General features: G+C 38.7%; 1 protein-coding gene across 4 annotated transcripts in view; it reads left to right on the forward strand.

The window, feature by feature from the left end:
* Window positions 1-366: 366 nt before the first annotated feature.
* The window catches only part of tsnare1 (T-SNARE Domain Containing 1), a 147,532-nt gene continuing 134,479 nt past the window's right edge, over window positions 367-13,419 (forward strand). For all 4 annotated transcript variants that reach the window (XR_003441073.2, XM_027149940.2, XM_027149939.2 and 1 more), the window contains exon 1: window positions 367-484. The gene's annotated coding sequence lies outside the window, so the exon portion shown is untranslated. The remainder of the gene's footprint in view (window positions 485-13,419) is intronic.

Genomic DNA, 13,419 nt, shown 5'->3' on the forward strand with positions numbered 1-13,419 from the left:
CATACATACTGTACATACATACATACATACATACATACTGTACATACATACATACATACATACATACATACATACTGTACATACATACATACATACATACATACATACATACATACTGTACATACTGTACATACTTTACATACATACATACATACATACATACATACATACTGTACATACTGTACATACTTTACATACATACATACATACATACATACATACATACATACATACTGTACACGATTGTCACAATTATTCCATGAGAAATCATGATTGAAATATAGTCTATTATATTTTGTCTACCCCTTCTTGGAGAAAACTACAAATCCCAGAATCTGCTGGTATAATCCATACCACATGACTAATAAAGGGGAGCAGGTGGTATAGAGTCATGTGATGCTGTGAGTCTGAGCTGCTTCTGATTGCTGCTTCTTCGTCTGATGTGAATGCTAAGGCTAAGTGCCCTTTGAAGAGAAAAAAAGAGGTAATGTTTGAGAAACCTTTTACTCCATCTTCTCTTTCTCTCTCGTTGAATGGATTGTTATTTCTGCTGAGATTATGGCAGGGAGAAGGGGGTTGCTGAGGAATTGAGGAGACAAGGGGAAAAAGGGAGTAGGACATGGAGGATACTGCTCTTTACAGTGTGCCTGTGTATACGTGTGCGCGCGAGCATGGCTCATGCTGCTGAAAAACATTAACAGGACTGTGGGAATATCTTTGTTTAATAGTATGAGTGTCCTCGGGGAGAGCAAGGCCCGCAGCCTGTAAACAAGGCCTTGGTGCTTAGCATCACAAGCTTCTTTATTTATATCTCCTTCAGCTGGTGAGGCAAACACTGCAGAATAATATGCGTGCTGTGATTTGTCAGTTAATTAAGCACTTATAGGACAGTAAGTCTGTTTTTGTATTTTTGTTAGTAGCATTAAACCGATTCTGCTAATAATAGCATTCCTCACTTCCTATGTGTTATCTAATATTTATCTTGAATTTTGTATTCTATTAATCTTTATATTATTCTTTATAATAACCTTTTGTTCTATGTTTGTGTTTTTGTTCATTTTATTTACAATGTCAATTGAATTGAATGTGTTGCAGTTTGAGAAAACCCATCAGATGTTGTCAGATGTTGTTTAGGCTTCTTTCTAGTCTTGTCTTCCCTTTCTACCCGCAAAGGGCCTGTGACATAAGCAACACAGTAAAAACAGTCAGTCTGCATAATGATGTCTAAAATCTTGCTAGCTAAGTGTTCTTTAATCACACAACGAATGTCAGGATTTGGTCACCTTTTTGGGTAATGACCTGTTGACTCTATTGACTCCCAAAAGCTTCTCAGTGAACCTTAAATACAGAAATATCAACACAGTACAAATGGCATCAACCAAAGTTGTTTAAATATTATAAAAAGACGAATAAGAATAAATTTGGTCAACATAAGTGAATATTGAGTGATTGCTTCCCCACAGGAGCTAACAAGACATGAAATCAGTGGAGTGAATTGATTACAATATGGATAGTTACTTTTTTGACACATATAATTTTAACACAGGATACTTATTTTCTTCTTACATCTTGGTTCCATGACAGTAGCACGCAGCAGCCATGCCGGATTCAATATAGTGCTTTTTAGGTTTTTTACGTTGTTTTAGCCCTACTATTACCAGTACATGGACACCAGAGACAGCGTTGTTCATGTATATAACCACCAAAAGGTAATAAAATACAGAAATCGTGCAACAACAAACCTGCACGATGATGTGCTGGAAAGGCTTCGCAACCTCGGCTTGCTGCGAAGACCAGGCCACCGGTCTTCGATTTTGCCTGATATCAGAGGCCAGGAGAGGGGATGTCCGTGCTAGGCTAAAAGCTAACCCTAGCCAGCCAGCTCTCCTGTCCATTCTACTTTCAAATGTTTGCTCCCTGGACAATAAACTGAACTACATCCATTTACATCATTTAGCAGACACTCTTATCCAGAGTGACTTACATTTTTATTTCAGTTTATACACCTGAGCAATTGAGGGTTAAGGGCCTTGCTCAGGGGCTCTGCAGTGGCAACTTGGTGGACCTGCGATTCAAAACCAATGACCTTCCGATCAGTAGTCGAACCACTGAGCTACCGCATCCAAAATCCCACTCGAACGCATTACACAGCGAGAGTTTAGAAACTGCTGCGTCTTTTTTTTCACAGAGATTTGGCTCAACGACAGAGTTCCGGACACCGCCATTCAGCTAGATGGGATCATCTCATTTCATGCCGACAGAAATGTAGCTCTACACGGTTAGGCTCGCAGTAGTGGTGTGTGTGTGTTTTCATCAACACGGAATGGTGTAAGAACTCTGTGCTTGTTTCTAGTTACTGCTCAACTGCCCAAACTGGAGTTTGTGACTGTTAGATGCAGGCCATTTTATTTACTATGTGAATTCACTGCTGTTTTTATTGTCTGAGTTTACATTCCCCAGCACTAATGCTAAAGAGGCACTATGTGAACTCTATGGGGCTATTAGATAGACTGTTTATCATCGCTGGAGATTTCAGTCATGTGGACTTTGCAACGAGAGGTGAAAACATGCTGGATCTTTACACAAACATTCCTGGTGCGTATTGTGTGCCCCCCCCCCCCCCCTCCCCCACCTCGGGTACTCAGACCACAGCTCTGTTAGGCAAACAGACCACTCCTCAGATGCTCTAAACCAGTTCTAAAGCAGGTGAAAACATGGCCAGCAGGAGCCACCTCTGCTCTTCAGGATTGCTTTGAGTGCAGTGACTGGTACATCTTCAGGGAGGCTGCAACCAACAGCGACTCCATCAACTTGGAGGAATACACGCCATCACTGACCAGCTACATCGGCAAGTGCACCGTGCAAACCACCGGTACAACGTGACCGTCTCCAAGACCATCCCCACATGCTCCAACCAGAAGCTGTGGATGACTGCTAAGGTGCGTGCACTGCTGAAGACTAGAGACCTAGCCTTCAGAACAGGGGACAGGGTCGCCCTAAGAACAGCAAGAGCCAAACGGTCCTGAGCCATCAGAGAAGCAAAGCGTGCACATGCCCATACAATCCACCACCACTTCCCGGACAGCGGAGACAACCGGCACATGAGGCAGGACATACAGGTGATCACGAACTACAAGACAGCTGCACCCACCTGTGATAGTGATGACTCCCTCCCAGATGCGCTGAATGACTTATATGCTTGGTTTGAGGTGCAAAACAACGTAGCGGCAAGGAAGACCATCCCTCCCCCAACAACCAGGTACTCTGTCTATCCACGGCCAACGTGAGAACTCTATGCAGAGTTAACCCAGTTAACTGCTGGACCAGACAACATTCCTGGCAGGGTGCTCAGGGAATGCGCAGAACAGCTAATGGATGTCTTCACTGACATCTTCAACATTTTCCTGAGCAGCGCTGTTGTTCCTATGTGCCTCAAGTCAACCACCATTGTCCACATCCCAAATAAGTCTACCATGTCCTGCCTCAATGATTATCATCCCATCGCACTCACACCCATCGTTCATAGACTTTAGTTCAGCATTCAATACAATCATCCCTCAGCACCTGATTGGGAAGCTAAGCCTGCTGAGACTGAACGCCTTCCTCTGCAACTGGATCCTGGACTTCCTGACTGGGAATATCTTTCAGCACCACCACACTGAGAACTATGCTGACTCACGACTGTGCAGCAATGCGCAGATCAAACCATGTTATCAAGTTCGCGGATGACACGACCATGGTGGGTCTCATCAGCAAGAACGACAAGTCAGCATACGGAAAGGAGGTGCAACACCTAACTGCCTGATGTAGAGCCAACAATCTGTCTCTGAATGTTGATAAAACCAAGTCAATGGTTGTTGACTTCTGGAGAGCATAGAGAAACCACTCTCCACTGAACATTGATCTGTAGAGACAGTCAAGAGCACCAAATTTCTTGGTGTTCATCTAGCGGAGAACTTCACCTGGTCACTCAACACCAGCTCCATCACCAAGAAAGCCCAGCTGAGTCTCTACTTTTTACGAAGTCTGAAAAAGGCACATCTCCCTCCCCCCATCCTGACTACTTTTTACAGAGGGACCACTGAGAGCATTCTGAGCAGCTGCATCACTGTCTGGTTTGGGAACTGCACCATCTCGGATTGCAAGACCCTGCAGCAGATAGTGAGGACTGCTGAGAAGATCATTGGAGTCTCTGTTCCCTCTATCATGGACATTTACCCCACACGCTGCATCTGCAAAGCCAACAGCATAGTGGATGACCCCACACATCCCTCACACACACTTTTTAGCCCACACACACTCCTCACACACACCTTTTACCCCAAACACACCCCTCACACACTCTTTGCCCTCACGACCAGACTGTATAAGATTTTCTTTCCACAAGCCATCAGACTCCTTAGTAACTGAACTGAACTGTACACATCAACTGTATGTACTGCACAGACCTACACCAACTACACACACTTCCAATATACATCCATCAAACTGTTTACATGCTGTTTTGCACCCTGTTTTTTTGCTCTTTGCACATGCTGTCTCACATTTCAGTCGATTGCTGTTTTGCACAATCCTTTACAATATCTCAGGTAACTAATACTGTGTTCATTCCAGTATTTCTGCACAGGCAATATTGTTGAACATACAGTATTTGGACTGGTCCACGCTGTTTCTGTTTATTTTCTTTTGTGTATTGTCTTGTATTTTTTGTTTGCACTGTCTTTTGACCTGCACTGTCTTGTTTGTCTTGTCCTGCACTGTTTGCACCGGGTTGCACAGATGCACTTTATGTATCAAGGACTACTTACGAAGTCCATAGCTCTGTCTTTGTTTTATGTAGCACCATGATCCTGGAGAATCGTTGTCTCATTTCACTGTGTACTGCAATAGCTATATATGGTTGAAATGACAATAAAAGCTTCTTGAGTTCAACTGAAGCTTGTTAAGAGGCAGGGGTGAGGATACAAACGAGACTTACATTATATTATGGGACTATAAAATTCTAATACTAATTGTTTCTTCTTACTAATTGTTTCTTCCATGTGTCCGACCACAGCATTCAAAACTTTTGAGAGTTAATGGAATTGCACATGTACCTTAGTATAACTGGCATCAAGGCAGTCACAGAGCATCACTACCCGACATTTTTGAAGGAGGTATGGCTCTCTTTGTGAGATACGCATCCCTCTCACTGTGCAAGGTATATAAACAGTTCAAGTTTTGTCTTATCTGAAAACAGCACCTGGTCTTAGTTTGCTCTGTTCTATAAAAGTTGATTTGTTATAGAATGCTTTCTAGCTATTTTGGCATGAAGGGTGGAATAGAATGACTCCAAGATTTGTCTTTGCCAACCTTGATCATCTACATCACTAGGCACAATAACAACATCCTTGTCTTGGCAAATCTTACATAATTTACGCAAGTCTTTCAAAATATTAAACTTTAAATTATTGTTGCTGTTACTGGTGTAAAAATCGGTAGTGGTTTGTTAGTTTTCTCTTGTCTGTTTGTTGTTCTCACATTTTACCCCTTTGTGCCATGGTTCCCATGGTGATAAGCAGGTAGTATTGTTTGGGTTTCTTTTTTTGTTCCTGTTTAAAACCTAAATTTGCATTTGTCCAAATATATAATACACTTGTATCATACAGTAATCACACAGTAATCATCCTTCTCATATTTAGCACATTATGTTAAACTGTACATAACTGTATGATCTAATCCTGGTGGAATATTTTAAGGCTCACCTTAATTACGTACACATTTGCATTTGGAAGTTTGATGGAATTCATGCCATGATGCTGTCAAATGCACTAAATGCTTTTACTATGTCTAAAGGAAACATAAACACATTACAAAAAAAAAGGGTAGATTATTTGCTGCCAGAAGCAATCAGCCATCTTTATTTTTTACTTCAATAAATGTGTGACAAGCTGTCACCACCCATGCTATACATATAACATAATAAGTAAGATATTATTGGAAATCCATCTGACCAGAGTTCATCATTTTCTAGATAACACTATTCTTTTATTAAGTTTTAACAAAAAGTTGATATAGTGGTCCTATGCCTGAAACATCATTAGTTGATTGTAGTAAGTTGGACAGCATTTTAGAACTGACTACAGAAATGTATAAGAGCTCGATTCAGTTTGTAGGGCCAGTTGGTTGAGAACTCTAGATAACAAGCGCATCTGTTTGGAAGTGTAGGATTAATGGGTGGTCAGGATAAAATTAAAACTAACCTGGGTCCATCCAGATAGAGGATCAGGTCTGATAAGTGTGTGGCACTGCTTTGGCAAGATGTGCTGCTTCACTAAGACCCTGCTGGCAAAGAGCCCTTGTAACTAGACAGTGCTGATTCATGTCTGTGCTACTGTATTTGCTGCTGAGTGAAAATCAGAGAATGATTGTCAGGCAAAGACCCAAGCAAGATGATTGGCTGTAAGCCGAGCTAATCAATTACTTTAAAGTAGCCGTTGCCTGTTATTTATGCCTTTTACATGCTTTGATTTCTTTGAAATTTAAATATTATATTCACTCTGAACACATTTTTTTTTTACAGATTTACATAATTTACAGATACTTAATGAAAGACTTCACAAAGTTATCATGAAATAATACTTAATACTTCATATTTCGTGAAGACGTTTATGTATTTTCTGTATTTTGATAATGCATACAAGTTATATACATAGGAAATACAAGACATGGTTTGGTGATAAATTAAAGTTGAATCACAGTTAGGAAAGAGAAAAATGACAGTCTATTTTTTGGATGGATGCACACGGGCACATGGTGTTGATGTAATATCTTCTATAAAACGGCTTACTTTGGTGTGTCATCATCCGATAAGTGTCAAAAAGCTTGTTTGTAATCAACTTATTAAGTAATCATGTCACATTATGCCACCAGATCCACGCACACATACAAAACAGTGCCTATTGAAATTTGTTTCCTCTGAGATACTCCGCTTGACTTTGTGTCCTAAGATCTTCATTATACATTTAAAAATGTTTTCGGTCTGAACATATAATCATTATTAAAACTTTACTTTACTACTGTATATAGACAATAGCGTAATTTATTTTAATAGTCATGTCATGATCAAAAATCAGAATTAGGGATTATTAATAATTCTTACCTAGGTCCTCTTACTGTATGCTTCACTGGCACCATGCATTGGCACAACAGCTTACTAATGATACTTTTTAGGATCATTACAAGTCCACAAACACAACAAAACAAAAACAGAATCCAGAATTGCCCCAAGATGCGAGAAATTAACAGCATGGGGCAATGGACTCAAAGCTTTGCAGTTGCCTTAAATTATATAAGAAACAAGTGCAAATTTAAGTTAATGGAGTCATGTATGAATAGATCTGTGTCTGATTGATGGAAGCTTTATAAAGCTTTCTTATAATTTACCAAAGAGGAGTCTGTACCTAGGAGACTAGTGTTGATTCAGACTCTGGTGTTCATACCAGAATTTTCAGAGCAGCTTTTGACCAAGTTGAAGCTTAACTTGAAGCTTATTTACAGAGAAGGCATGAAGATAGGAAGACAGATAAGAGAAAAGCAGGTGTAGCAAAGGCCACCTTTGACCTTGGTGTGTTCACATACAGAATTGTACAGTATTTAATACCATGCTAAAACACTAAGAAATTAGAAATATCACATTTAACATAGGGAGTCATAAACAAAACATAAAGCTTTAACACATGGTTATGAAATCAGAAGACAACACAAGCACAAGCTCCAACCAGCACAAGCTTTAAACCACATCTATGTAGTGTGATGGACAGTTACAACTATATGGTCAACAAAAAGATATATAGACAGACTGAGAGTTGGTCAAACCTACTTTTAGCCTGAGAAGATGAGAACAATGACGGATATAATAAGCAAACTAATTCTAACAGCACTGTGTTAAAAAGATCCAGTGTGTACTTTTAGTCATTCTTGGATTAAGATTGTTACCATCGTTAAGATTATCCTAGATATGATTGTGATGGTTTATTATGATACAATACTCAGGGTTTATTAGTTAAGGTTCTGCCCCAACTGTACTGTAGTGTCGAATTTTTGAAGAAATTCCAAGACCATGTGGCATCAGCAGGCAATGATTAATCATATTTACTAAAAACAAATTAAATAATGATTTACATGTCATTGTCAGGAACAAGTGGAATCAGACCAAAATGCAGGGATAACGTATAAAAAAAAAAAATAAAAAAAAAACAAAGGAAAAAAAAAATAAAGGAGGATTAAACAACTGAAAAAGAACAGAAACCAGGAGAAACAACAAGCACAAGACAACAGGTATATATCAGGAGGACAATCATTGAGACACAAGGAACCGAGGTGCAGAGGCAGAAGTGGGTTAAGGATTGGGTGGGACGAACATGTGTAAACACAAACAAAAACAAATGTTACAAGACAAAAACAAAGACTGCCAGAAAGTCCCCCAGATAGTCAAAGGCATCCATGAAATGTCATGGTCATAGAGACTGCCCCAATAATGTTTCTGTACATCTCATTTACATGAAATGCACCCTAAATTATGCTGTGATAAGCCAATAAAAAGTATAAAATACAAAAATAATTTATTAAGAAAAAGGTTATACCTTAAAAGTTTGATCAATAAAGTTATATAGCAGTTATCTACTGTAGCTAAAGGTGTGTTTTAGGAACAACAAACATTTGAACAGCAAACATTTCTCCTCCTAACAACCTTCAGGACTCCTCATATGTATTTATAGCTGCAATATTCTTAATGCATTCACCTTGACCTGTAGCCTGTTCTGGCATATCCATATGGTTTGATTGTGCTTAGCACTACTGTTCTACTGTGTTGGTTTGTGAGGGACTCATTGATTGTATCAGATTGGTTGCGTAATTGATTGTAACTGGTTATTAACCTCGGAGAACTTTGTGGCCAACACAGCGCTATGTGAGAACAGGCCTTAATCATTCACAAATGGCAGCCACTAATGAAATTAGTTCTGCACTACAACATTATTTGTTGGAGAAAGCATTGACAAGGGCATTCAATTCTGAAGTTTACTTTCCTGTGAAATTATTTTTACTGTCCATTCTTTACTTCAGTGAGTTTAGGTTAATACAATATTCAATAGTAATTAGTTTAATAATTATGATATTTTATGCAGCATAGCTAGTAGTATGATTCAATCTTAAATAAGCACTTGTTGACTTGTTAGTACTTTAGAAACTATGGAACATTTTGTTGTAACAGTGTGCCTTGAGATACTGAAGAAAGAATATGATTTGTCTGAATTATATGTTTGTGATGACAATAAAACTGTCAGGACAGTGGAACTGACATGTAACTATCATGTAAAAACTTTGTTAGGTGTTTACAAATCACCTAGTTACCATGTAGGAAAACACCCATCTATGGCTAGGGATCATGAAGGCAAAACTGGCATGGTCGGAGGAATGCCTTTCTTTTCTGTAAATAAGACTAATGACATTAGCCAGTCATGAGTGTCTGTGATCCTATGCATGCAGATATGTCAGATAGAACTTTCCTCCAAATGTATTATGCTACCCAGTTGCACTGCATGAACAGCAGCTTAGAAAGATGTGGAGGCTGGCTTCAGATGTCTTGGAGGAAGCATGTGTTTGCCCTGCTGTCCCTGGTTAGTAGATGTAATGTGATAAAGCAGTGTTAGCTAGTGAGGTAGTAGGAACTGGTGGGTGGGAAAGTCCATAATAAAGTCCATAATAAATAAATAGTAGATGTCATGTGATAAAGCAGTGTTAGCTAGTGAGGTAGTAGGAACTGGTGGGTGGGGAAGTCCATATTGTGTAGAAAACGCTTAACAAATAAATAAATAAATGTTAGATGTTATATATTATTTATTATATTAAATAGGTTTTTGTTCACATTAAAACAGAATTTGGACATGTACAGAATAGTGACAGTGTATCATAAAACGTTACACTTCATGCTAAGAGCAAATGTATTAAGTATTAAAAAAGGCAAAATGTGGAAAAACACCAACCCATCCAAAGATTCTAGAATTAGTGGGTTTTATTAATATGGTGTTCCACTGGAGCAGAGCAGCATGAATCATATTCTGGTACCTTTGCACAAGGGTGTGATGATAAAAAAAAAAATGGAATTCAATTATTGTAAAATAAGAAGACCACAAAGTACCAGCCTAGTCAGCAGGTACAAAAAACAGAGTTTTAGTAAATGTATAACACACTCAAAACCTTAGTTTTGCAGGTTCACATTGTGTGTGTGTTTTTTTTTTTATTTCATAGCAGCATGTTTAAATGTTTCTTTGATATGCGTTTTTAATATTTAACAAAACGTTTAACAAAACATAGTTTTCATTTGGATGTCAGAAGAGACCTCAGAAAAATAAGTTTATTTTCAAAAAAATCTGTATTCAAGGTTTTGTTGAAAGGTCTGATTGTAAGCAGTGTATTTTGCCCCTAAGCCTAAGCATGTGACCATTGCAATGATAAGCATCTTAAAAGAAGAATGTCATCACTTTTTTTGAATCATAGTTATATTGTCAAAGAACGTTATTGGTATTTTTTTTTATTATAATAATTATAAATAATTATACAGTATATGTATATCTGACACAGCCCAAGTGAACATACACTGATCAGCTATAATATTGAACCACTGACAGGTGACGTGAACAACACTAGCTATCATATTATCTGTTGAGGGGTGGGATACATTAGGCAGCAAGTGAACAGTCAGTTCCTGAAGCAGATATCTTCGAAGCATGATAAATAGTATGTGAATCTAAGTGACTTGGACAAGGACCAAATTGTGATGGCTAGACATTTGGGACAGAGCATCTCCAGTAAAACATGTCTCGTGGGGTGTTTCTAGTAGGCAGTTTTTTTTCTGATCAAAGATCTGTGGGATGTGCTAGACAAATGAGTCTGATCCACTGAGGCCCGGGCTTGCAACTTACTGTATTCCAGGAACTGCTTCTAATGTCTTGTTGCCAGATAATGCAGCAAAACTTCAGAGGTCTTGTGGATGTCATACCGTGACAGGTCAGAGCTGTTTTGGTGGCACAAGGAGGTGTTTAATATTGTGGGAGGTAAGATAGGTGGTTTTAAAGTTATGGTTGATCTCTGCATCTGATATAACACAGCCAAAGAAAATGACAAAGATGTTTTAGTGTCACCTCCTATAGTGTGAGATTTGATAACCTTATTAAACTGTTGTTGTTAAAGCATAAAACAGAATTAATTTTGGTCTTTCATATAATCTACTTGAGGTAAAGGTACTGTATTCTAAATACAAATAAGATTATAGTCATTTCGGAGATTTTATCACATATAAAAAGATTAAGTTGTGATCAGTTCAGATCATGGTAACAGCAAGGGGAACTATAGCAGTGACAACTCAAACAATGATCATGCCTGAGGAGATTATAATGGAGTGAAGGATTCACATTTATTTCTGGAAAATCAGTTAAAACAGTAACAGTAATGTTTTAGGAATTCTGTAAGATGTTGTATAAGATGTGGCAGTGGCATGAAGGAACCCCATAATTAATGGTTTACTAAATAAAAATGACTGCATACCAGAATATATGCAAATTCCTACATTTCTGCAATTTTCCTGCCTTCAATGCCAATGTTGTTTTTATAATTGCTTTAGAGAATCCTGCAGAGCTATTTGGAGAAACAATGCATCTTTGGAAAGCCTCTTATAAAGAATATTATTTGACACCAAACAGGGTTTCCCTACAACGATAAAATGCATTAGATTTCTCATACTGCATGCTAATTTTGTACAATTACATAAACTGAAAGTCTTTATGCAGTTGCATGGCTCTCTAACTATAATGTAGCATCTAATTTATAACAAAACAGCATGCTTCAGTAGCTTTGATCTGTTTTACAGACTAACCAGTGAATCAGCTCCTACAGGGTTTAATTGAATATTTGTTCTGTAGATGCAGATTATCTCTGTGGGAAATAAAACTGGTGATTTAATTTGTCATACTCATTGTATACCTTGTGTAAGGTATAAAGGGTGTGTATTTACCATGCAGCACTAACTAAAATGTACTCTACATCTGTCCACACCATTGACCTCAGCACTGATGTGCTCTATCATTTACAGCATTTGGCAGAAGCCTTTATCCAAAGCGACGTACAACAGTACGTTTAAGTCTTTATCAATGAATACATTAACACTAGCTCACTAGGTTACAGGCTTAGGATACCATCAACCTAAATCTATGTTCAGGGTTTTTTTTTTTTTTTTTATAAACACATCCAACAAACAGGGAAAAAGTGCTAGTTTCAGATAGGGGTAGGTCATCAACTGTCGGTTTGAAGATAGCCAGTGACTCAGCTTTTCGGACATGGAAATTTATTCCACCACCTCTTTGCCAAAACAGAAAAGAGCCTTGCTGTATACCTGCCTCTTACCCTGAGAGATGGTGGGACCAGTCGAGCAGTGCTGGTAGATCTGAGGGAGCGAGGTGCAGTGTGAGGAGTTACAGTTTAAGAGCTTCGAGGTAAGAAGGAGCTGGTCCATTTTTGGCTTTTTAGGCAAGCTTTAGAATTTTGAATCTGATGCATGCAGCTACCAGAAGCTAGTGGAGGGAGCGTGGCAGTGGAGCGGTATGTGAGAACATAGACAAATTGTGCAGCTGCATTTTGGGTCATTTGCAGAGGAACTGTGTTCATAGGTAGATTTAGTGATTTACAGTAGTCCAGAATTAGTACTGTAACTGGGCAGTGTTTGGGGACAAAAATGACCGAGGCCTTCTGATGTTGTAGGAAAGAAACCAACATGAGAGTGTCACATTAGCAACATACGAGGAAAAGGACAGATGTTTGTCCACAAGTAGGAGATCTGGGGAGATCAGATCGTTGTGCAGATCGTTGTGTGTCAGCTGATGAGCTCTCATCCACTATTGTCTGTCCAACAGACATGCTGAGATTCGACCATATACTGAGCCCTGTGGGATACCAGTGGAGAGACTGCATGGGGCAGATGTCTCTCCCCTTCATGTTAAATTATATAAGCAAACTTTCAAGTAGGAAGCAAACCATTCGCCCTAATGTACAACAGGATTAGATGTACAGTAGGTCCTCTGTAATACTGTAACCCTCTGTTATATTTATTTCAGTTTAGATTGGCTATGTCAATGTTTTTTTTAGGCTTCCTCTGAGAATATTACTGGCCAAATTACCTGCTGTTTTTCACCAGACTCCTCTCATTGATTTAGACACAGCGGATGAACATACCTGTTATTTTCTATGCAGGTTTTACGTTGCATTGTAATAAAATGCCTGCTGCTACTTGCTGCTAGTTTGACTGCTGCTATTTGCCATAATCAGTCTTGTAGTGTGCGTATCAGTGACCTTTGTTAGACATTAAACACTTCCTGAGTCATGAAA

This window comes from Tachysurus fulvidraco, chromosome 3, assembly GCF_022655615.1.
Source record: "Tachysurus fulvidraco isolate hzauxx_2018 chromosome 3, HZAU_PFXX_2.0, whole genome shotgun sequence".
NCBI classification, from domain to species: domain Eukaryota; kingdom Metazoa; phylum Chordata; class Actinopteri; order Siluriformes; family Bagridae; genus Tachysurus; species Tachysurus fulvidraco.